General features: G+C 45.4%; 1 protein-coding gene and 1 pseudogene across 3 annotated transcripts in view; both read left to right on the forward strand.

Annotated features, from left to right (window-relative positions):
• DENND2B (DENN domain containing 2B) overlaps nt 1–23567 on the forward strand; it is a 166075-nt gene that overhangs the window by 28585 nt on the left and 113923 nt on the right. The window contains exon 2 of one of the 3 annotated variants that reach the window (XM_040258426.1): nt 16170–16258. The gene's annotated coding sequence lies outside the window, so the exon portion shown is untranslated. Of the gene's footprint in view, nt 1–16169; nt 16259–16310; nt 16996–17018; nt 20054–23567 lie in introns of those variants that run through there. The other 2 variants (XM_040258425.1, XM_040258427.1) reach the window with 2 other exon arrangements.
• LOC120876487 lies at nt 5671–7307 on the forward strand (annotated as a pseudogene).

Consider the following 23567-nt stretch of genomic DNA (forward strand, 5'->3'; position numbering starts at 1 on the left):
AGGAGGTGTGTCCATGCGTTACTGACTGCAGATGTTATCTCCATGGATGAGAAGTGGTGCAGTCTGTCATTACCTCGAGGACGCTCACGTGGTTGACTTCCTTTGCTTGCTCGGGTTTGAGGAGAGCCAGCATCTCCCAGTTACAGCTTCGGGAGTCCCACAGTGTGAGAAAGTCTGCTGGCATCTGCTATGCTGGGAACAGTCATCCCTGACCTTTTGTGTGTTTTTGTTTTGTTTATGTGTTTTACTCTGCCCTCCTCTCCCTAACAATGCTGTCATTAGCAGTGTTAGCTAACCCTTTATGCAAGGGGTATAGGCAATCAGATTCACCCATGTTAAGGAAAATAGGCTTTCTGAATTTTTTTCTTTTCACAGGCTAAGTGATACTCAGATGTGTTGGCTAAGTGATACTCAGATGTGTTCTTTGACATTCCGGAGAGTAATACTCAGGAATTCCCCAAAGATTTGCTATTCTCATACTTCCAAACAAGCTTCCTCCTGTTTCTGTCCTTCAGGATCTTAAACTGCACTCTCCTCTCCCTCCACATTCCTCTATTTTTCCTCTCATCATCTCACCCGTCTTCCCTTTCTTGAAACCTGGGTCTGATTTTTTTCCCTATTGCGTAGGTTTCTCTATGTTGATCTCTAAGCCAACGAACATTTATAAGCACCTCTTTTTGTACAAAAGGCAAGCTAGCGCTATCTGTTTTACATAGAAAATGGGATATACCTAGTGCATGTATCATTAAGGAAAGAGCTAATCATTGCATAAGTTAGAAACTTCTAGGTTCCTATCTTTGGGGCAGAAGAGAAGGAAGGGTCCTTCTACTATAGGACATTGAAGTTTATTTAGTATGATAGTCATCCATGGACCAGGGCCACCATCCTTGTTTCTAGGATAAGAACTGAATTTTGCAAGGCCTCTGCTCTTCTCTCCTCCTCGTTCTTCTTCAGTCCTTAGAAGCATCGTAGTTTCTCATGATGGGAGGTAACACTGGTATGTATATATCCCAGCAGTGCCTGATGGAGCTGAGTTGCTGCAGTCCTGCTGTCTAATGTTTCAGTTACAACACTTAGAGCCGAGTCCCTGCTCACAACAGCTTACTATGGCAGGTTAAAGTTTCACAAAAATTCACACTGATAGTTAAAAATATCACTTTCTAATTTTGATCATGGTGAACCTTGTTTGGGGAAACGACAGGTAAAAATTGGATTCCTGAGTTTCTCTGTGTCCTCACTAGGGCCTGGATGGTCAGAGACCCAGATGAGAAGCTCTGATTCGAGTCGCGGAAGGGCCATAGGGCAGATGAGATAGGCCTCAGCTATCTTTTCTTTCTGTGAGTTTTTTAAATCTCATCTCACCACTAGTTCCCAGAGATGACTCCATGAGGATAAGTCATGGCATAGTTTTGTATCTTCTGTAGGAGTACTTAACAGCTTCATGAACCAGACATGTTATCTTATTTTTCAATTAACGAGGCTCCACAGACTTGATTTTCTTTGTTCTCTTCAGCACAATTGCCTGTGATATTGTTGCTGCTACTGCTGCTAAGTCGCTTCAGTCGTATCCAAGTCTGTGCGACTCCATAGACGGCAGCCCACCAGGCTCTGCCGTCCCTGGGACTCTCCAGGCAAGAACACTGGAGTGGGTTGCCGTTTCCTTCTGTAAGTGTGTGTGCATATTATTTTTTAAACTCGCAGACTATTTCCTTCTTTCTTCTGCATGAAAGTGAAAAGTGAAAGTGAAGTTGCTCAGTCATGTCCGACTCTTAGCAACCCCATGGACTGCAGCCTACCAGGCTCCTCCGCCCATGGGATTTTCCAGGCAAGAGTACTGACTCCATTTACCCATGTGTCTGCAAATATAGGGCTTCCCAGGTGACTCAGAGGTAAGGAATCTGCTGCTAATGTAGGAGCTGCAGGACCCCTGAGCCGGGAAGATCCCTTGAAGAAGGGAATGGCAACCCACTCCAGTATTCTTGCCTATAACATCCCATGGACAGAGGAGCCTGGCGAGCTATAGTCCATGAGGTTGCAAAGAGTCAGACACGACTGAGCAAGTGAGCGCGAAAGCGCGCACTGCAAGTACAGTGTGTGTGTCCCCTGGATACACTACTTTCCTAACCAGAATGAAGCAAACTAAGACATGGACCTCGTTTGACCTGGGGCTCTGTATTCCCGTCAGTAAACTCAAAATCACGTTGACTCATTAGTTGACTCATACTGAACCATTCCTTAAGTGTCTTTCATTTATACCATTTTCATCCTGTTGTCATGCAGGTTTTTTTTTATATAAACTTGTGTAAACATATCTTTTGTCCTTTTAAAATTTCATCTTGTCATACTTAACCTATAGTTCTAAGTTTGTGGAGGCCTTAAAAAAATCACCTCTAAATATTAATTTTCTCTCCCAATTAATTTGTTGTATGCATTTTTTATTATTGTGCCTCGTCTGAGTCCTTTATAAAAAAGAATGACCAAGAGAGCATCTAGAACAGATGGGAATGTCCAGACTTCTAGGAGTTCCAGAACAATTCTTCTTCATTGATACTGATCCATCTTGCACATCCATTTGGACCCAGCTCTCCTGAGTTACCAGATTGAGCTGCTGCCAGTGCCCGTCTGTTTTATCCATCACATCAAGAGGCATTTTTCTGAAGTCCAAATAAGTTGTGTCCCAGCATTCTTCCATATGTGCATGCATTTGTATATGTTTATTTATGTGATACATAATATATATACCATATACAAATAGTTATCATGTAAGTGTGTGTGCATAGTATTTTTTAAACTCCCAGACTATTTTTATAGAGCACTTGCTGAGGGTTTTCCATACATTATCTCCGTTATTCTCTATTATAAAGTGAAGTGAAAGTTGCTCAGTCCTGTCCGATTCTTTGCGACCCCATGAACCTGGCATAAATTCTTTGCCAGGCTCCTCTGTCCATGGAATTCTGCAGGCCAGAATACTGGAGTGGGTAGCCATTCTTTTCTCCAGGGGATCTTCCCAACCCATGGATTGAACTCAGGTCTCCCAAATTGCAGGCATATTCTTTACCCTTTGAGCCACCAGGGAAGCCCAAGAATACTGGAGTGGGTAGCCTATCCCTTCTCTAGTGGATCTTCCTGACCCATGGATGAAACCCGGGTCTCCGGCATTGCAGGTGGATTCTTTGCTGTCTGAACCACCAGGCTCATAATTCTATGTTAACTCCACTTAGATAAAAGTAATACTTTTTTTTAGCATGACCTTACTTAATCTCCAGTGATCAGTGCTTCCATCTCTATGTCCTTGCTACTTTTCATGTTCCATATACTCTGTTCTGGAGTTTTGTGTATGATATTGCTTATTTATTAAATACTTATTAAGCATTTGCTGTGTGCAAAGAAAACACTGTATTACAGCCTGTTGGAAATTCGAAGATGAATAAGAAATGGCCCCTGGGCTCAGAAGAGCTTATATGTGATTAAAAATATGAAAGAATAAATAATGGCTTAGTTGGGGGGTGGGGGGGAAGGGAAAGCAAAGAACATACCAAAAAAGAGTCCAGAGTGTGAATGGAACACTGAAACCAGCCCACCTACAAAGTTCTAAATGGAATCTTTAGAAGCCAGGTTCTAACATGTTACAACTTGTTTACGAAAATGGAAGGTATCCATTTGACTGACGGTTTTAAATCCTAGCCCAACACTTTGGGGAATGTCTTCTTAAATATGAGGGTGAGGAGAGGCAGAGCTGAAGAGAGGGTCCACTTTTATTTTAAAAATGCGATAAAAAATACAGAGTATATGATTTTTATGTGTACACTTTAAATGTGAATATTCATGTATCTACCACTCAGCTTAATAAAGAAAAAATTACTGTTGGCTTTGAAATCTCCTATGTGCCCTTTCCAGTAGTTGCATTAATTTAGAAAATAAGTTTTTGTATTAAATTGTAGAATAGTAACAGTGTGGAGTATTTAGAACTTTGCTGTTGTTGTTTAGTCCCTAAGTCGTGTCTGACTCTTTTGCAACCGCATAGACTGTAGCCCATCAGGCTCCTCTGTCCATGGGATTTCCCAGGCAAGAGCACTGGAGTGGGTTGCCATTTCCTTCTCCAGGGGGTCTTCCTGACCCAGGGATCAAACCTGAATCTCCTGCATTGGCAGGCTGTTCTTTACTAGTGAGCCACAAGGGAAGCCCATATTTAGAACTCTGTAAGAAGGAAAAAATTGCTAACGTGATTATTGTTTTGGCATAATTTCCTCTTTTACTTGTATGTGTTTTTACATTTTAATGTGGTTATAGTTTTCTCATGCATAATTAGCATTATCTGATACTGTTAAAGTCCTCACAGTCACTTTTTAAATAAGTAATACATGTATGTATTGCAAATTCAAAAGGTACAAAAAGGTATACAGTGAAAAGCAAATCTTCTTCCTACCTTCTTTTCTCTTTTCTTTCCCTTGAGCTGCTTGCTTTTTATAGGTTTGTGGATTTTAGTCGTTCTTTTAATGGCTGCACAACTGTCCATCTAGTGCAATATTTTTCTGACTTCAGGCCATAATTGGTGAAATGCAAAATTAATTTAGTGGGGCTCCAGAAGCCTTGCTTGTTTTTTTTTTTTTTAATGAAGTAGATTAGGCTAGAAAACAACAGAGGGCCTCACTCATAGTAAAGATAAAATATTGTTTGAAGAAACTTTTTTGGTTCAGTTTTGTACAGGTACACATGTGCGCACACACTCTCATACATGCACATACTGTTTTACTATGTAAAATGTAATTTTTTTTTATTATGGGTCATGGTCAAAAATGAAGCATGGCTTCCTGATGTGGAGAGCCAACTCACTGGAAAAGTCTGTGATTCTGGGAAAAATTGAGGGCAGGAGAAGACGCCAGAAGCAGAGAATGAGATGGTTAGGTGGCTTCACTGAATTAACAGACATGAGTTTGAGCAAACTCCAGGAGATAGTGAAGAACAGGGAAGCCTGGTGTGCTGCAGTCCGTGGGGTCACAGAGTTGGATACAACTTAGCCACTGAACAACAACAACAAATGGTCAAAAAACACTTGAAATTTACTAATATGGTAATGGATGATGTGGAATTTGTTTCTCATTTTCATTATTATATATAATTTGGGAACATGCATTTTTTTCTCATACTTAAAAATTTTTTTAAGACATCTTGGCAGAAGTGAGGCCACTGAGTCAAAGAATATGAAGATTTTAATTGATCTAGCCAAGATGCTTTCCAAAAACCATATCCCATTTACTGTTTAATAAATGCCTTCTGTACTTGGTTCGGGATAAGATATTTTTATTTCAGTACAGACATTTTTTCCTGTGCAGCACTTTTGTGATATATGTATGTATTTTTTTTAACAAAAATGGGATAATTACTTTTAATTTAAGTAATATAAACTGAATGCTTCCTAATTTTACTAAATATTCTTCTGCAGCCCTGATTTTTATTCTGGGGCAGCCTTCCTTGGATGTAGGTGTAAAGAGTGACCACTCTTGCTTTTCAGACTTGAGTCATTCTTAACCATCTTTATGATTTGTACCATATATACTTGTATGTATTTATCTTTAAATTGACCTTTAAAAAACTTTTTATTTTAAAATAGTTTTAGCTTTTTTTGCAACGGGTTTGCCGCCAGGACACAGGTGTTGTGAAAACCACCGTTAAACCTAAGCCAAAATGGGAAAGAAGACCCATATCAACATCGTTGTCATTGGGCACGTAGATTCAGGGAAGTCTACCATGACTGGCCATCTGATCTACAAATGTGGCGGGATCGACAAGAGAACAATTGAAAAGTTCGAGAAGGAGGCTGCCGAGATGGGAAAGGGCTCCTTCAAATATGCCTGGGTCTTGGACAAACTCGAAAGCTGAACGTGAGCGTGGTATCACCACTGATATCTCCCTGTGGAAATTTGAGACCAGCAAGTACTATGTTACCATCACTGATGCCCCAGAACACAGAGACTTCATCAAAAACATGATTACAGGCACATCCCAGGCTGACTGTGCTGTCCTGATTGTTGCTGTTGGTGAATTTGAAGCCGGTATCTCCAAGAACGGGCAGACCCGTGAGCATGCCCTTCTGGCTTACACCCTGGGTGTGAAACAACTAATTGTTGGCATTAACAAAATGGATTCCACTGAGCCATCCCATAGCCAGAAGAGATACGAGGAAATTGTTAAGGAGTCAGCACCTCCATTAAGAAAATTGGCCACAATCCCGACACAGTAGCATTTGTGCCAATTTCTGGCTGGAATGGTGACAACATGCTGGAGCCAAGTGCTAATATGCCATGGTTCAAGGGATGGAAAGTCACCTGTAAGGACGGCAATGCCAGTGGAACCACCCTGCTTGAAGCTCTGGATTGCATCCTGCCTCCAACTCGCCCAACTGACACACCTTTGCGTTTGCCTCTCCAGGATGTCTATAAAATTGGTGGTATTGGTACTGTCCCTGTGGGTCGTGTGGAGACTAGTGTTCTCAAACCTGGCATGGAGGTCACCTTTGCTCCAGTCAGTGTAACAACTGAGGTGAGGTCTGTAGAAATGCACCATGAAGCACTGAGTGAAGCCCTTCCTGGGGACAGTGTGGGCTTCAATGTCAAGAACGTGTCTGTCAAAGATGTCCGTCGTGGCAATGTGGCTGGTGACAGCAAAAATGGTCCACCCGTGGAAGCTGCTGGCTTCACAGCTCAGGTGATTATTTTGAACCATCCAGGCCAAATCAGTGCTGGATATGCACCTGTGCTGGATTGTCACACAGCTCACATTGCTTGCAAGTTTGCTGAGCTGAAGGAGAAGATTGATCGTCGTTCTGGGAAAAAAGCTGGAAGATGGCCCTAAATTCTTGAAATCTGGTGACGCTGCCATCATTGATATGGTTCCTGGCAAGCCTATGTGTGTCGAGAGCTTCTCTGATTATCCTCCCCTGGGCCGTTTTGCTGTGCGTGACATGAGACAGACAGTCGCTGTGGGTGTCATCAAAGCAGTGGACAAGAAGGCAGCTGGAGCTGGCAAGGTCACCAAGTCTGCCCAGAAAGCTCAGAAGGCTAAATGAGTATTATCCCCAATACCTGCCACCCCAGTCTTAATCAGTGGTGGAAGAACGGTCTCAGAATTGTTTGTCTCAATTGGCCATTTAAGTTTAATAGTAAAAGACTGGTTAATGATAACAATGCATCGTAAAACCTTCAGAAGGAAAGGAGAATGTTTTCGTGGACCATATGTTTTGTGTGTGGCAGTTTAAGTTATTAGTTTTTAAAAACAGTACTTTTTAATGAAAACAACTTGACCAAAAATCTGTCACAGAATTTGAGACCCATTAAAAAAAGTTTAATGAGAAAAAAAATTTTTTTTTAGATTTGCAGAAAAGCTGCAAAGATAATACAAGTTCTCTAACTTGACATAGTTCTGGTACAATTATCACCTAAGAAATTAACATTGGTATAATGTAAACTATAGACTTAATTTGGATTTCATTAGTCTTTCCCATTAAGGTCCTTTTTCTGTTCCACGGTGGAATGTAGGATACCACATTACATTTTGATGTTGTGTCTTAGTCTCCTCCAGTCTATGGCAGTCCTTCAGTTTGTCCTTGTCTTTTATGACCTTGAGATTTTTGAGGAGTACTGGGCAGGTATTTTGTAGAATGTCCCTCTAGATGGTTTGCTTTGTGTTTTCTCAAAATCAGATTAAGCTTATGGATTTGGGGGAAGAACACCACAGAGGTGCAATGCCCTTCTTAGTGCTTCATGTCAAGGATACATGATGCTGATGTGTTTAATTACTAGTAATGTTAACTTTGATCACTTGGTTAGATATGTCTCCCAGGTTTCTCCATTGACAAGTTCTTTGTAATCAGTACATATTTCTGAGAGAGATACTTTGAAATTGTGCAAGTATCCCATTTCTCTTTAAACTCTTACTCACTAATTTCAGCAAAACAAAACTAAAAGCAAACAAAAAAACATATATACTTTCTTAAGCACTGGCCTAGTAATGAGATCAGTGAAAAGGGGGTTAATAGATGGCTAACTTTTTAAAAAAAATACACATTATGATAAATATAAAAGCATTAAAAATTTAAAAAATATATTCTTATACCACATAATCATCGTATAGTCACAAAAACCTTGTCTTATAATCACAAAAACCTTGGACTGCTCTAAGGTGCTAATGACCAAGGGGTTTAGGTTCTATGGTGATATTGTTGATCCTTTATTAGGATCATGTAGTTATAGCCATGTAGTTACAGCATCGTCATTGGTTAGTTTAGTTGGTTGGTTTCTTTAGTTCATATGTTAACAATTTATTAATTGTACAATGTACGGAACTCTAAAGTAGGCTCAGGTTAAGACATAGGTTAGTAGGAGAAACGAACTGAACAAGCCTTGGTGCACTAAAATACAAGGCAGTGAACACAGCAGGCACTGGAGCTGTAGGCTGTTCTGAGGAGTACAGTGGGTGGGAGTAGGGCATCCAGTCGGATCTGGGAAAATCAGGGGAGACAGCCTGGAGGAGGTGATATGGTCTGGACCCACATTTCCCACTGCTTTGCCCAGATCTTATTCTGAGGGATACTCTTTTCTGAGGCTCAAAGTTTTTCCTTGGTTACATCGTGGAAAAGCCATTTGAGTCCACATTCCTCTTATTCCTCTATCTCCTTTCTCCTCACTTTGTACCCTGTCTCCCCCATCCTGACGGTTCAGTCATGACAGATAAGATCTTGGTTGAGCTTGGAGTTGTGAGCCAAGTAAACACGGTAAGCCCGTTCTGGAAGGGTAAATGTTTCTTCCAGAGGGGGTGAAGGATACTGTCTCCTTGGTCCAGTCGTTCTTGGCCCCAAGACTGTGTTTATGTGGCCCAGTGTTAAAGTGCTTGGATTTAACAAGGTGCAGTGTTCAGGGGCCTGTGAATTTGAGAGATTCCAGAAATTAGCCCATGTATAATCTCTCCAAGAGACTGACAGATATTCCAGGAGACTGGATCAATGCACTTGAGTCCTTTGTGTCCTGGGGATCTGAACTTTGAGCTTCATGTTGAGGATTGTGAGCTGAGTGGAGATGGACGAGGGCTGGAAAGCTGGCGCGTGGAAGGAGAGCGTGCTCGATCCAGCATAAAGAGGTCCGGTAGCCACTTCACCACAGGGTGGTGGGATCTAGGGTCATTATAGACTGCACCCACACTTTCCTAGTTCAGAGCCTTAGGGTTAGAAGGATGGGTAGGAAATGGGTCAGAGGCGGGTGGGATTAGAGCAGGAGTAAGGACCGTTATGGCAGAAAGTAGAGGAACTAAAAAGCCTCTTGATGAAAGTGAAAGAGGAGAGTGAAAAAGTTGGCTTAAAGCTCAACATTCAGAAAACTAAGATCATGGCATCTGGTCCCATCACTTTATGGGAAATAGATGGGGAAACAGTGGAAACAGTGTCAGACTTTATTTTGGGGGGCTCCAGAATCACTGCAGATGGTGATTGCATCCATGAAATTAAAAGATGTTTACTCCTTGGAAGGAAAGTTATGACCAACCTAGATAGCATATTCAAAAGCAGAGACATTGCTTTGCCAACAAAGGTCCATCTAGTCAAGGGTATGGTTTTTCCAGTGGTCATGTATGGATGTGAGAGTTGGACTGTGAAGAAAGCTGAGTGCCAAAGAATTGATGCTTTTGAACTGTGGTATTGGAGAAGACTCTTGAGAGTCCCTTGGACTGCAAGGAGATCCAACCAGTCCATCCTAAAGGAGATCAGTCCTGGGTGTTCATTGGAAAGACTGATGTTGAAGCTGAAATTCCAATACTTTGGCCACCTCATGTGAAGAGTTGACTTATTGGAAAAGACTCTGATGCTGGGAGGGATTGGGGGCAGGAGGATAAGGGGATGACAGAGGATGAGATGGCTGGATGGCATCACCGACTCGATGGACATGAGTTTGAGTGAACTCTGGGAGTTGATGATGGACAGGGAGGCCTGGCGTGCTGTGATTCATGGGGTTGCAAAGAGTCGGACATGACTGAACGACTAAACTGAACTGAACTGAAGGACCTGGAAGAATTTCTTTACGTAGAATGCAGGACTTGAGCAAAGAATGGATATTTCTGTTTTTCCAGGAAGGCTGTGAAACAAAGTATGTGCAGCAGTGGCTAGCACATGAGACGTCCTGCCAGCTATGGTTCTTGAGCAGAGGAGGGCTGGGGTTGCCATCTGGAGGGAGACATTTGTTTTGTCAATTCAAAGCCCTGGTAGACCTCATGAACAGACTGCTTGATTGGCAGTAAGCAGATTGCCTTCCAAGAGAACTTAGATATTGCCATTTCTTCTGCTTTGTAAAGGCTGCTTTGTCTCAGACTGGTGGCTAGGAGTGAGTCCCTGGCAGAGCTGCAGTTTTCCTCAAAGCACTTCCTGGGCCCTTTCCTAATTTCCCCATCTGATATTTGGTGTCTGTCTTCTCTCTCCAGCTCTTCTTAGGGAGGAAGCCTGAATATCCCATCTTTCCCTCCAGGAAAGGTCGCCTTTTGGTGGTGGTGGTCTTCTGTCTGAACCCAGGCAGATGACTCTGCTAAAAGGATTAGATGAAGGCTTTGTAGCCCCTGAAACAAGAAATCTTTCTGCTGCTTTGGACTCATTCAGGAAGTAAGGGGACTGGGTGACTAGGATAGAACAACAGGTCTGGGTGACCGCCAAAGAACAATACAATAGGACATCGACACTAGAAGGGCCCACTGGAGAACCGCTAGTTCCAACAGCCCAACAGCCATCTCACTATATGCAGGAAAAGGCAGCGGTCCTATGGGGCACAAGGATCTGCTCACGATCTCGCCGCCCTGTAAGCGGGACCTGATGACTCTCTCTCTGCTCCTGGATTTTTAGTTTTTCCCTTCTTAATCACATTGCCACTCAGAGTTAGAAAAGGATAATTGTAAAGTCCTGAAGAGCTCTTGTGGAAACCTGCCTACTCACGTGGCAGCCAGAGCCCAGTGTCGGAGAATGGGTAGGACACATGGGTGGAACGGGGGGTCCTCTGTGGACATACTGCTGGAGCTGTCTGGTAGGCATTGGGAGCTAGGCTCCCTACAGGCATCTGAAGTTATACTGCATCTCTTAGGCATTCTAGGATCCAACTAGTAATGTTGAGATTGTTGTTGTTTAGTTGCCAAGTCGTGTCCGGCTCTTTTGTGACCCTGTGGATTATAGCCTGCCAGGCTCCTCTGTCCATGGGACTTCCTAGGCAAGAATAGTGGAGTGGGTCGCCATTCTCTTCTCCAGGGGATCTTCCCAACACAGTGATCGAACCCATGTCTCCTACATTGGCAGGCAGATTCTTTACTGCTGAGCTTCCAAGGAAGACCAAAATTGAGATAACAGCAGCTTTCTTTTCTTGAATTCCAATGCTCCCAAAGTAAAGAGTGACTTTAAAAGATTTATTCTGCTCCTGTATTTTCACATTTGGCATTTCAGTTTATAAAGGGACAAGAATAGAATCTCATCTCTTATAGTAACCAAATCTAGACTCTAATGCTCGTATACATATATATTTTTTTTCTCCTCTCGAATTCTTCTCTCAAATTCTTTCATCTTATCGAGGGGCAGCTGTTTCTTTTTTTTTTTTTTTTCTTCTAAGAGTCTTTTTAAATGATTTGACACTTTAATTCATTGCCTACTCTGAATGAAATATGAACGTGGGTAGATTTCAAGGGACTCACGACTGTGGGGGAGACAGGAGTGCAAGTAACAGTGATAAAATTATATAAATACCATGATAAAGGCATCTTCAGACTGCTGTGTGCTTGTAGAGTAGACAAACAGATCCTGCCAGGAGATCAAGAACTGTTTCACAGAGGAGGTAGTAACTGAGTTGGGCCTTGAAAGTAGTTGGGCAATGAGAGGCACTCAGAAAAAAGGTAACACTGTGAGCAGTCGAGGGAGGAAGAGAAAAAAAATGCAGTTTCAGAGCAGCAGGCAGTGTGCTGTGCTTGTGCCTATATTGGAGTGGTAGTGATAGGGGAATATGGCAGATGAAGCCAAAGGGATTTCAAATTTTGGTGGTGACGTCTGTCATGGGAGGGGTTTGGACTTAGTCACACCGCTGTTGCTGTTAGTTAGGTCTTAATTATTTTTCCCCCAGAGAGTAGTTTTCAGTTTCTTTTTAGTAATGGAGAAACTTTTTTTTTTTTCAAAACAGTATTTATGCCCATCTCCAAATTATATAAAACATAGGATGGCATTTTAAAGTAAATGTGTATTTTCAGTAAGCATAGTGACCTGCACAGTGGAAGTGAGAGAAAGCATTTTTGTGCTTGAATGGAACTGACCCGAGAGAACCTCCTCATCTGTGGGCACTGGGCCGTTCCCGAATCCTGCACAGTTTGGCAGTGACTGTGCTAGTGGCGTGCCTGTGAGTGGGCTCTCTGGGAATGGGAAAGACTGTAAAACCCTGGAGTGCGTCCCCAGAAGAGTGACCTTACGAGAGAAGTTCTGGGAAACAAACCACAGGGAGACTTTACAGGAATTTTTGGTTGAGCCCACAGGCAAGGCACATGAGGAAAAGAGATGTAATTATAGTTTGTAAGTCTATGAAAAGATGCAATGAGTGACATGAAATAGCCGTTCTAAGTTTCTTCTTCCTGTTGGACAGGAAGGAATGGGGTTTTATGCATTCATTCAGCAGATTTTTACTGCGTGCCAGCTGTAAGCTGGGCCCTATACTACATGCAGAGAATAAGGTGGCTAGCAAAGCATTCAAGGTTTCTGCTCCTAAGGAACCTGGGGGGAAGCACATTATGGCACAAGGGAGCAATTACAGATTATGGTGAGTGCCATGGACGGTAAGTCCTCATTCAGACTGGAGGGTCGCAGACTTCTCTTAGGAAGTGAGAGGCAAGTAGAGCTGAGTAAGATTCTGCCAGGCAAAGACTATGGCGTAGGGGAGCATCCAAGGCAAAGGGGAACAGCCTGGAGAAACTCTGATACTTTAGGGAACTAAAAGGAGGCCCACAGAGCTGGCACCCAGAGGGGGAGGGGAGGAGAGGAGGCTGGAGAAGAGTCATACAGGGCCTTATAGGGACATGGGAAGATTTTAGATTTTACCCTGAATGTTGGGGAGCCATTGGAGTGTGTTAAGCAGGAAATGACATGACCTAGTGTAAACAGGTGATTCAGATACCTCCGTGGAGAATGGAACTGTGAGGGCAAGAGTGAAAGCTGGGTGGTCAGGAGGTTTTCATCGCAGTTAAGGGGAGAGATTGGGGTGGCAATGAGGTGCAGAAAAATGGACAGATGAAAGATACATCTAGGAAGTAGCATTGTTTGGAGTCGGTAAGTGGATTGGCTGCGGGCCAGAAAGAAGTAGGGATGCACAAAGGTACCTCCTTGTCAGTACAAGTCTGCATGGGGACTCCCAGCAGACCACACAGGTTATAGGTTCCTGTCTTTCTGGAAAGGTCAGGTAGGATTGATCTGAATCCAGCCTTGCAGAGGCAGCAGGACTCAGCTGACCTCTTGCTCTGCCCAGTTCAAGGAACTTACACACAGTAGCAGCACCCAGCAGAGATTCCAGTTCCCCCAGTAGTGGGGCGCTTCCTGTGTCCCTGTCTGGGCCCCTCTCCCCCGGACCCAGGACAAGGCCCTAAGGAACCACTGTAACCCCTGTGTGCCAGTAGGGGGAGCATGGCCCGCATTCTGTGTCAGGTCTGGTCTGCAGGCTTTTTGAAGTTTGCATTACTTTAGAGAAGAGACTGACTCGCATCAGCTTTAGTAATCCGCCCTGACCCTTCTTGCTCCTTAGAGGAATGCCTGGTATATGGTATTTGTTGTTTAGTCGCTAAGTCGTGTCTGACTCTTTGCCCCCTCATGGACTGGAGCCCGCCAGGCTCCTCTGTCCATGGGATTTCCCAGGCAAGAATACTGGAGTGGGTTGCCATTTCCTTCTCCAGGGGATCAGAGATCAAACCCAGGTCTCCTGCATTGCAGGTGGATTCTTTACTGCTGAGCCACCAAGGAAGCCCACTCAATAAACATGAGTTGGTATGATAACTGTGATTAGAGTCTTATTGTAGAAATGAATGGGTATTGCCACTTGTTTCTCAGTATGGAGACTGGGCAGGTGGAATGTGCATCTTAGGGATCAGGAGAAGAGCAGAGGACTGTCTGTTGGGAACGGGACAAGGGAGGAGGTGAGTGATTTGATGGTGTTGCCCCTGCCCTTTCAGCCTGTCCTTCACAGACGGGTGACCCTAGGGCCTTTGAGGAATTCCTGAGTTGGTGCTTGGGTCGGGGTGTTGGATTGGGTATTTCTAGTGGCTGGTTGAGTGCGCCCTCTTTGACACTCCGGTTGCTCCACTGACGCAGCAGTGTCCCCCGCTTAGGGTTGGTGCCACCCTGTTATTTCCTGCTGGATTTTGTGATGCTCCTCCTACCTTATCTCCTGCGTATATTTACCTTTTAAACTAGAGTGAATTAAAATCTTGTTTAAAGAAATTTGCTATAATACTGAAGGTTAGTCAAAAACACAAAGATTCTGCAAGGGGGTCTCTGCATTAAAGATTCCATCAGGATCTCTCTAGCACTGCTTGAGGCGACAACATTAAAAAATATGGGGCTTCCTTGATGGTTTAGATGGTGAAGAATTTGCCTGGAATACAGGAGACCCAGGCTCGATCCCCGGGTTGGGAAGATCCCCTGGAGAAGGAAATGGCAACCCACTCTAGTATTCTTGCCTGGAGAATCCCATGGACGGAGGAGCCTGGCAAGTTACAGCCCATGGGGTCGCAAAGAGTCGGACATGACTGAGCAGCTAACACATATTGAAAAGTATCTTCCTTGAGCCTCTGTGTCCTTTTCTAGGGGCCATATCTACTGCCCCAGGTGTTTGTCTGTGATGAAGAGCAGCTGAGATGAATGAAATTCTTAGCTCAGTGCCTGATTTAAAGAGAATGCTTTGACACACATCTTTTCATGCTTATCCCAGACCTGTCACTTGCTCAGGGGATGGGTTTAATGGGTAAAAGCTGGAAGGCTTGGTGACTTCCCAAGGGTATATGGCTGTCACAGAGCCCAGTACTGCCTGGTCTTCTGACCCTGGCTTTGTCTGGTGCCCTTGGAACTGCTCTACTTAGTACGTGAAAGAGCTGAAAGGCTTGGGTATTATTTCTAGATCAGCTATCTGCTGGTTCTGTGACCTGGGGCAAGTTATTTAACCTCTCTTTTAGATTTTTTTTAAAAAATCTGTTAAATTAGTATGATAACAGGAATCCTAACTCGGGGTCTATTGGGTTTGAGAGATGAGCCAAGATTGTGAGAGTTTTTTTGAAAATTGTAAGGTAATGTATAGCTGTAGGGCAGGACTTTTTTTCTCTAATCTGTGCACCAGTTGTTTCACATCTCATAGAGGCTATCTCGGAGCCTTCAAGGCTGAAAGGATGATAATTGAGTCTATCTTATCATGACTCAGAAGGAGTCTTTATCTTCCCCAGGGAATCCAGCCTTGATCTCATCACTGGCTGTCAAAAAAGTTGTTAGTTTGTAAGATCAGATGGCAGTGTACTTTAGAGGAAAGTACCAGGCTAGGGGGCAGCAGATTGGTCTCTACTGTTAGTACTTCAACTGCCAAACTAACTTTGTCACTGTGGACTAAACATTTGATCCCCTTGAGCCTCAGTTTTCCCATCTATAAAATGGTGATAATAATGGTGGCTCAGATGGTAAAGAATCTGTCCACAATATGGGAGACCTGGCTTCAATCCCTGGATAGGGAAGATGCCCTAGAGAATGGAATGGAACCCACTCTGGTATTCTTGCCTGGAGAATTCCGTGGACAGAGGAGCCTGGTGGGCTACAGTCCACAGGATCTCCAAAGAGTTGGACAAGACTGAGCGACTAACACAATATGACAATATGTTTCAAAAGGTTTTGAGGATCAAACAAGATAGATCCTGTAAAAGAATATTACACAATAGAAATATGTACCAGGGAGTTAAACTTTGAGGACTTGCTGTGTTCCAGGCACTGTGCTAGCTCTTGGTCAGGACTGATGCCATTTCTGACTTGGACAGCAGCTCACAGAAAGCCTGGGCTTTCCGCATCTGTGTCGCGTCTGATGCTCGGGCTGTGACTCTGGATTGCCCAGGATGCTTCCTGGTGCTGACTGAGTCTTTCCTCTCCATCGCAGGGAGATGAGAGGCTGCTTTGGCACCGGCGCTAGCAGCATGTGTCCCTGTGCTGGTTGAAGTCGTCGCCCCAACCTGGGCAGGCAGTAAGGTAAGCAGAGAGGCCCGTCCAGGCGAGCTCCTGAGATGTGAGTGCATTTCCGCCTCAGCCCGCTGCCCGGAAAACCCCAAGTGCACAAACAAGTCAAGGCAGGGCATCTGGGTCCTCCCTATCCTCGCTCCAGGACCCAGAGGAAGGGCTGGCTTCCCCTCCAAGCGTTCCAGCTGACTCCCTCCCGCCCTCACCCCCCTCCCCAGCCGGGACTCTTCCAAGTTATAAAAAATGAGACACTGGAGGGGAACAAAACAAGTCCACTCACTGTCTTCTCCCTTCTCCCCTCTGAGCTGCTGAAGCGAGTTCCCAGGAGCAGCCCAGAGCCCTTGTCTGGCTGGAAGGGAGGTAGGAGGAGTGGAATGCGTGCGGAGCCTGAGCTGATCAAAAGACAGTGCTGTTCCGTGAAAGCCTCCCAGAACTGAGGGAGAGAGGGGGAGACTGGGGGGGGGGGGGGGAGGAGAGGGAGGGGGAGAGGGAGGGAGGGAGGGAGACATCGGAGCGAGCGCTGGCGAGAACAGGGTCTCCATGACGACTGGCCTGGCCGGCCAGCAGTGCTCCGCTTATTTGGCTGGAAGGAGCGCTACGAAAGGTCAGAGGAAGGAGCTGTGGGAAGCTCGCAGCAGGTATCGGAGCCGGAGCGAGTGGATTTGGGGGCCGTGGGCTCCCTAACAGACTGTGGTGTGAGCCAGACTCTGCCGAGAATGGAGTGGGCAGGAAAGCACCGGGACTTTCAGGTAAGTCAGCTCTCGGCTCGGATTGTTTTTCCTCCTTTCCTGGCCGTAGTCTTGGGCTGTTTTCTGGGAGGCCGGCGAGTGTCTGTATGCTCTGCTGTGCTCAGGGTTTGGGGCTCAGGAATGATGTCATGCTCCAACAGTTGGATTCTATTAGCTTACGGAGGAGGGAGGCAGCCAGTTTTCTTGACTTTGCAAATCTAGCTGATCTCACTCTTGCTGAACCTGAGGTGTTTAGACTTCACTATAGGAATCATCATCTTACTTTTATTTAGCACAAAGGCTCAGGAAATTTTACGGGAAGAGTCTTTTATGTAGGGAAAAAAAAGAGAATTATCATCACTCCTGCAATGTGTTTGTAGTTCTTTCATGGAAACTCTAGTGTCTTTTGAGTGGCTGGTTTTGTTCTAGTGAACACTGTTGTCTTTTGGTGCTGCTCTGTCTGACCTAATGAAAAAAATAAAAGCTAATTAACCCAGCTGGGAGCTGCAGTGAGCTCCAAGTCTCTCTGGGGTAGTTATTAGGAGAGAGGGGCTGTCCTAGGGATGTCTAAACCACGGTCAGTCTCTCCTCTCTCTCTGTCCCCCAGGTAGGCTGGTAAGAAGCAAGCTGTCCTCCTTTATTATTAATAAAATCCATCACAGGTTTTCCTAAACAAATGTATGGGGTGGAGGCTGGGGGCGTCAGGGGGTGTGGGACCTGTTAAGAGGTTTCTTATCCCGATATCTCTGAGTGGGTTGCTGCTAAGAGCTGGGTTACCTGAGGAGAGCTGAAGCGCTGTGGTTGTGCTGAATGGATTTCCTGGTTAATGTTTGAATCAAGTCTCAGAGCATGTGGTGTCCCTGCCACGTACTCCTTCTACACTGTTTGTCCTGTGTTTCGGTAAAACTTATCCTGACCTAGAGAACCGGTGTGTGGTGAGCGCAGTGTGGCCTCGGGGAGGAGATCATTCCAGAAAGGCACTTGTATAGGTGACGGGATCGCCCAGGTTGTCAGTGATCTCAACAGGAGGTTTCACGTGGTGGACACTCCCTGCAGCAGAGAACCCCACAGGAGACGTGCTTCTGCTTCAGCCATGTTATATCTTAAACTTACTCCTGGGCCTCAGGAGGCTCGGTGGCTGCTTTTGGTTTCCCTGTGGGATGAGGGAACAGCTGCGGTCCTAGCTCGTTGGTTTTTCTTCCTGAACTTTCTGAACAGAATGTCTTTTGTACTCCGGCATACAATGCGGGGGCCTTCTGATTAACTTCGGGTCAGCTTGCCAATGAAAGCACTGGCCGTGTCTCGAATCGGGCTCCCTGAATGTGTACATGCGTGCATCACTGTTGTCGCCCGGGGCTCCACAAGGGTGAACTCAATGGCCCTGCACCTCGGACGGGCCACTTGTAAAGCGGTACTTCCTTTTATTCCATTCTAGGGCTCCTCTGCTTGGTTGACACCTCGATTAACTGGGGGGATGTGGCCTGGTGCTGTTGGCTGGGACTCAAGTCAGGGGATATGAAGAGGAGTCATTGGGCCTTTTGGTGGGCAACACAGATCCAGATCTCAGTTCTCCTCTATTTGTGTGGATGTAGTTGGGCAGCTCCTTCAATTTTACGTCCCTCGCTCATGTGAAGCGGAGAAGGCACTGGCGACCCACTCCAGTACTCTTGCCTGGAAAATCCCATGGATGGAGGAGCCTGGTAGGCTGCCGTCTATGGGGTCGCATAGAGTCGGACACAACTGATGCAACTTAGCAGCAGCAGCAGCTCATGTGAAGAGGGCCAGCAGATGCTCTTTCTTCTGGTGTAGCAGAATGATAATAGCTTAGGGTTTAGAAGACTTGAATTGTGACTAGGTCATGCTACTCACCGTTCAGGTAGCCATTGGCAAGACTCCCAACTTCTACAACCTTCAGATTTATTGGCTGGTGAGATGGAGGTCATGATAATAGTTCCTCCACAGTACTGTTGGGAGGAGCAAATGAAACAGTTTCCACAGAAGACGTTTAAACCAGTCAAGACCTATATAATGTAAGATATTATGAGTTGACCCTTGAAGAATAGTCCCTCTCTCTTCTGGAAAGTCACTTTGCTCTCTGTTCTGGTTTTCCCATTTATAAAGGCCCCTCTTCTTTTTTGCATTTATAAATAAAAATGAGAAAAACCTTTGAAAACTTCAAGATGTTAAAGGAAACATACAGGCAGGTTTAGTAAGAGTGATGTTCGCTGTAGGCTTGGAGCCTCGTAAATGATCCTTGAGAGATGAAGCTTTCCTTGGGTCCCCTGATTCACGTGTTTTCGTTCAGAGGAGAGGGATTTCAAGAGACCCTTTGGCTTTTCCAGCGTCCCACAGCTAGCTGCCTGGTGTTTACAGAGTCATAGATTTTAGGAGCTGGAAGGGAAGCTACTAGTTGCTAGGGCCCGTTGCTTCATCCTGTTAGGTTATGCTGGGAAAACTGTTCTGAGGGAGCCCAGAGGCCTTTCTCCTCTGTCCTGGGTTTTAAAGGCAGGGTTCTAACTGGCAGGAAGAGTTATTGCTCTGAAAGGTCCTTGGGGGCTGAGCAGCTCTCTTAGGAACCTGTAGCTATAGCTTAGAGGGAAACAAGAAATAAAGAAAGAAATGAGGAAGTGGGAATTCCAAGGGCAGAGATACTCGATATGCCCTGGGACTGTGCCAGGGAGCAGAATCGCAGGGGAGTGGGGAGCCTCTGGGCAAGGGCAAGCCAGCTCTGTCCTCGGGGACACTGGGAGGTTCCTGGGTACTAGGCAGGAACACAGAGGCGGGGCTGGTACCCCACCTGCAGCCGCAGCTCTTGTTGTAGGGCAGGGGCACACCTGGCAGCCAGGCCCTGGAGTGGTGCCTAGGAAGAAGCCCCTGAACAGATTAAAAAAATAACAAAAAACAAACAAAAACAACAGAGCCTTCTTTTCCAGGTGAGTCTTGTCACAGCAGCCTTGCTAGCCTGGGGGAAGCTGTCCACAGCTTAGCGCGGGTCTGCAGCTGTTTCCCGCTCCTTCAGTCCAGCTTCCCAGAGCTGAGTCACAAATTGGACCCCTCCATGTTCCTTAAGGATTAAAAAGTAACATTTCTGTTCTCACTCTCTCTCTCCTACTTCTTCTACTGCTCTTCCTGCACTCTCCAGCCCTGGGATCCTTCTGTCTACAAAATTAGAATTATCAGTAACCCCTGGGAGCTGAAACTTTGAAATACCCTGGAGGACAAGCCAAGGCCATCCTCAGTTCTGCTGGCTCTGCCCTGTCCCTGGAATGAAGGGCTTGGGGGTACCGTTTGGAGCAGTGCCCTGACTCCAGATTTCATGGCCATCCTGCTGGCTGGAGATGGGGAGGGGTGTGCCCCAGTCCCCACCTCACTGGATTCAGTGAACTATTTGGGAGACCCACCAGTCACCGGAGTGAGGTGGAGGGTCTGAGTCCTGGGCCTTCCCAAGCACCTCCCTGTGGGCTGGTGGGACTGAGAGGCTGAGAGCACGTGGTCTGTTGCTTCTCTTAGCTGTTACCTGTTGCCCTGGAGGCTCCTGATGTTTTGTGTGGGGCCCAGGAGAGTTTGCTGAGACAGCCAAGCAGAGGGAAAGCCTGGAGCCTGGAGGAGGCGGAGACCAGGCAGCAGCCCCCCAGGGCTTTGGCTTGTCTGCCTTCCATGCCTCCACCTTCACTGGGGAGAACAGGCTGCGGGTAGGGGGAGGGCCCATCTGCTGACAGATGAGTGAGTTCTTTGATTTAGAGGAACCATGGAAAGTGGAGAAGGGGCCAGGAGGGCATGAGAGAAGGGAAAAAATGACCATCTGGCATGGTCTGCAGAGATCTCTCTGTCTGTGGGAAAACGTGCTTTAGTGAGTGCCTTCTTCTAGGGGTGGGGATGGAGGCCCTGTGCTCTGCTGGGGCGGAGGTGCTCTGTGCACCTGTCCCGGTAGGTGGAGGGTGGGGTGGTGAAATGCTGGGTAAGTCTGTCTTGGGGAAACATGCCATGTGATATTGTCTGATAGAAAATATCGGGGTTGGGATGGAGGTCCAAGAGGAAGGGGATATATGTAAACATATAGCTGATTCTCTCCATTGTACAGCAGAAACTAACACAACATTGTAAAGCAACTCTATTCCAAAAAAAAAAAAAAATCCAAGGTCTCTGTCTTTAGCCATAGGCCTAGAAAGACTGGCCTGGGTGTGTGTGTGTTGAGCAGAGAGGAGGATGCCAAATGAGTCCAGACTACCTTAGTGAAGGATTTCTCCAAAGATCCATTCTCTTGTTTTTTTTTTTGACTCTGGTATACTGGTATACTGTTGTTGAGGGGATGTTGAAATGATCACAGTACTCTTCTCATCTGAAAGCTGCACTGTCTATATAAAAGGTGAATTATATGCAATCAGGATATGAAGCCTTCTTAAACAAAGCTAACTTGTCCCTGAGAGTTTGTCATGAAACTACCTGTTTCTCAAAGATCCAGACTATATTTCTGTTTGACTTGTCGTCACTGAAGGGATTTGTATGTGAGTTGGCAATTGGCTAATAGGAAACGTCACAGTGAATGAAGGGCTGTTTGAACTTGGGTAAAATGAGATGAACACAGGGTTATGGAGACAAGCTCTGAAGCAGTAGGAAGACTACTGGAGGAAACAGGAGAGAGGCCCTGGGAAGGGGACTGGGGAAAAGGTAGTTCTCAGGGATAGGACGGGTGGCAGAGGGGGGGTACCTGGACTAACCTAGAAGGCCTTCACGACTTACCAGAAGGCTGGTTTGCCCCAGGGGGCTCACGGAGACAGCTTTGTGTAGGTCCTAACAGGCACCGTGAAGGCAGGAGTGGGTGGGGGTGGCTGGCACTGAGGTCGACACCCCTGTTCATTTGCTCTTGGACTCGGAGACATCCCTGGTCTCCACATGTTCTCTTGGTCTGTTCACTCATTTAGTCAGTGAATCCAGAGGGTCTGGGCCAAGAAATGGGAAAGATTTAAAAAAAAATCAAGCGTGAGATTTATCATACACATACACGCACTGTATTACATGATTTATTAGGCTTATTTCCCTACACACACACACACACACACACACACACACACACTGTATTACATGATTTATTAGGCTTATTTCCTCCCCAATGTGAGCCTCTGTCCATGTGACTGAGAAGGAGCACAGACCTACTGAAGTTTTAGGTTTTGATGGTAGGGTTAATGACTGTTCATGCTTTAGACTGGGCAAAAGGAAGAGGGTCCAACTCTTAGACTCTGATTTGAGGCACTATTTGAGTGATGGAAGAGAGCCAACCAAGGACTGGAAATAGGAGGAGGGTGAGGGTTCCAGGCCCGGGTGGCAGCTTCTCTGGGAGTGTCGGGCAACGGCGACGGGGTGTGTGTGCAGGGGGTGGGGAATGGGGAAAGGAGAACGGGAAAATTGGAAAGAAAGCTACAGAGTCAGCTGGTCTCTAGAGCTCTTTAGCTCTGTGTGCTCATTTGTGTCTTGGAACAGAGGCTCCCTTACTGAGTTCTGACAACTGAGTGTTATAGATTGCTTTTAAGGGAGTCAACCTGTAATGTGTGTGTTCAACTCTCAGTGACTGTTCGATGCCCAGTGAGAGTGTATGGTGCTGCCTTTGAGCAGCTCTGATGGAACTATTTACATATGATACTAGAGTATCTTATAGGCAGTCTGGTGAAGTGATTAAGGGCTGGATCTCAGGGATCTTAAATAAATCTAGATTTAGAACCTGATATTACTATTTGTTATCTATGTGACCTTGGGTAATTTATCTAATCTCTCTGAGCCTCAGTTTTCTGTGAGGCATCTTTAAAATGGATATACAGTAAGTCCCCTGTATATGAATGAATTCCATTCTGAGAGTGCATTTGTTAGCCCGATTTGTTCAAAGTCCAACAAAGTTAGCCTAGGTACTCAACTAACATAATCAGCAGTATAGTACCGTATAGGTTTATATAGGTTTAGATGTATATACATATATATATATATATATAGGTTTATAGTACTTTCCACACAAATAATACATAAAAGACAAACACAAAAAGTAAACATTTTAAATCTTACAGTATAGTACCTTGAAAAGTACAGTAGTACAGTACAATAGCTGGTATCTAGAGGCTGGCCTACAATTCCATCAGGTCTTCACAAGGACTTCAGTGAAGTCATCCTCTTGTAGATCTAGCTTGAAATAAATGTACTACTGTACTCTACACAGTACTGTAAAGTACATAAAAGTGCAACCACTTGTAGAGGATACACACACGTGACAATGAGCACCAGATGTGTGAACAAACTTCCATGAGTGGACGTGTGAACGCACGTTCCCATCTTCGGAAGTTTGCAACTTGAAGGTTTTACATAGGGGACTTCCTGTAATGATAGTTCTTAGCTGGTTAGCGTTGTGGTGAGGATTGACTGAAATGATGCATGTAAAGCTCTCAGCCCAGTGCCTGGCCCACAGTAAATGTTCAACGCTTTCCATTATTATCATCAACTTAGAGCAGCACTTTGAAGAGACTATGGCTGGCATCTCTTGATCAGGTTGGGGTTACTGTGTTAGAAAAGGCAAATCAGACCCTTCTTTTAGAAGGAGTGTAGACTTTGCA

Source organism: Oryx dammah, unplaced genomic scaffold (assembly GCF_014754425.2).
Source record: "Oryx dammah isolate SB20612 unplaced genomic scaffold, SCBI_Odam_1.1 HiC_scaffold_17, whole genome shotgun sequence".
Taxonomy (NCBI): Eukaryota; Metazoa; Chordata; class Mammalia; order Artiodactyla; family Bovidae; genus Oryx; species Oryx dammah.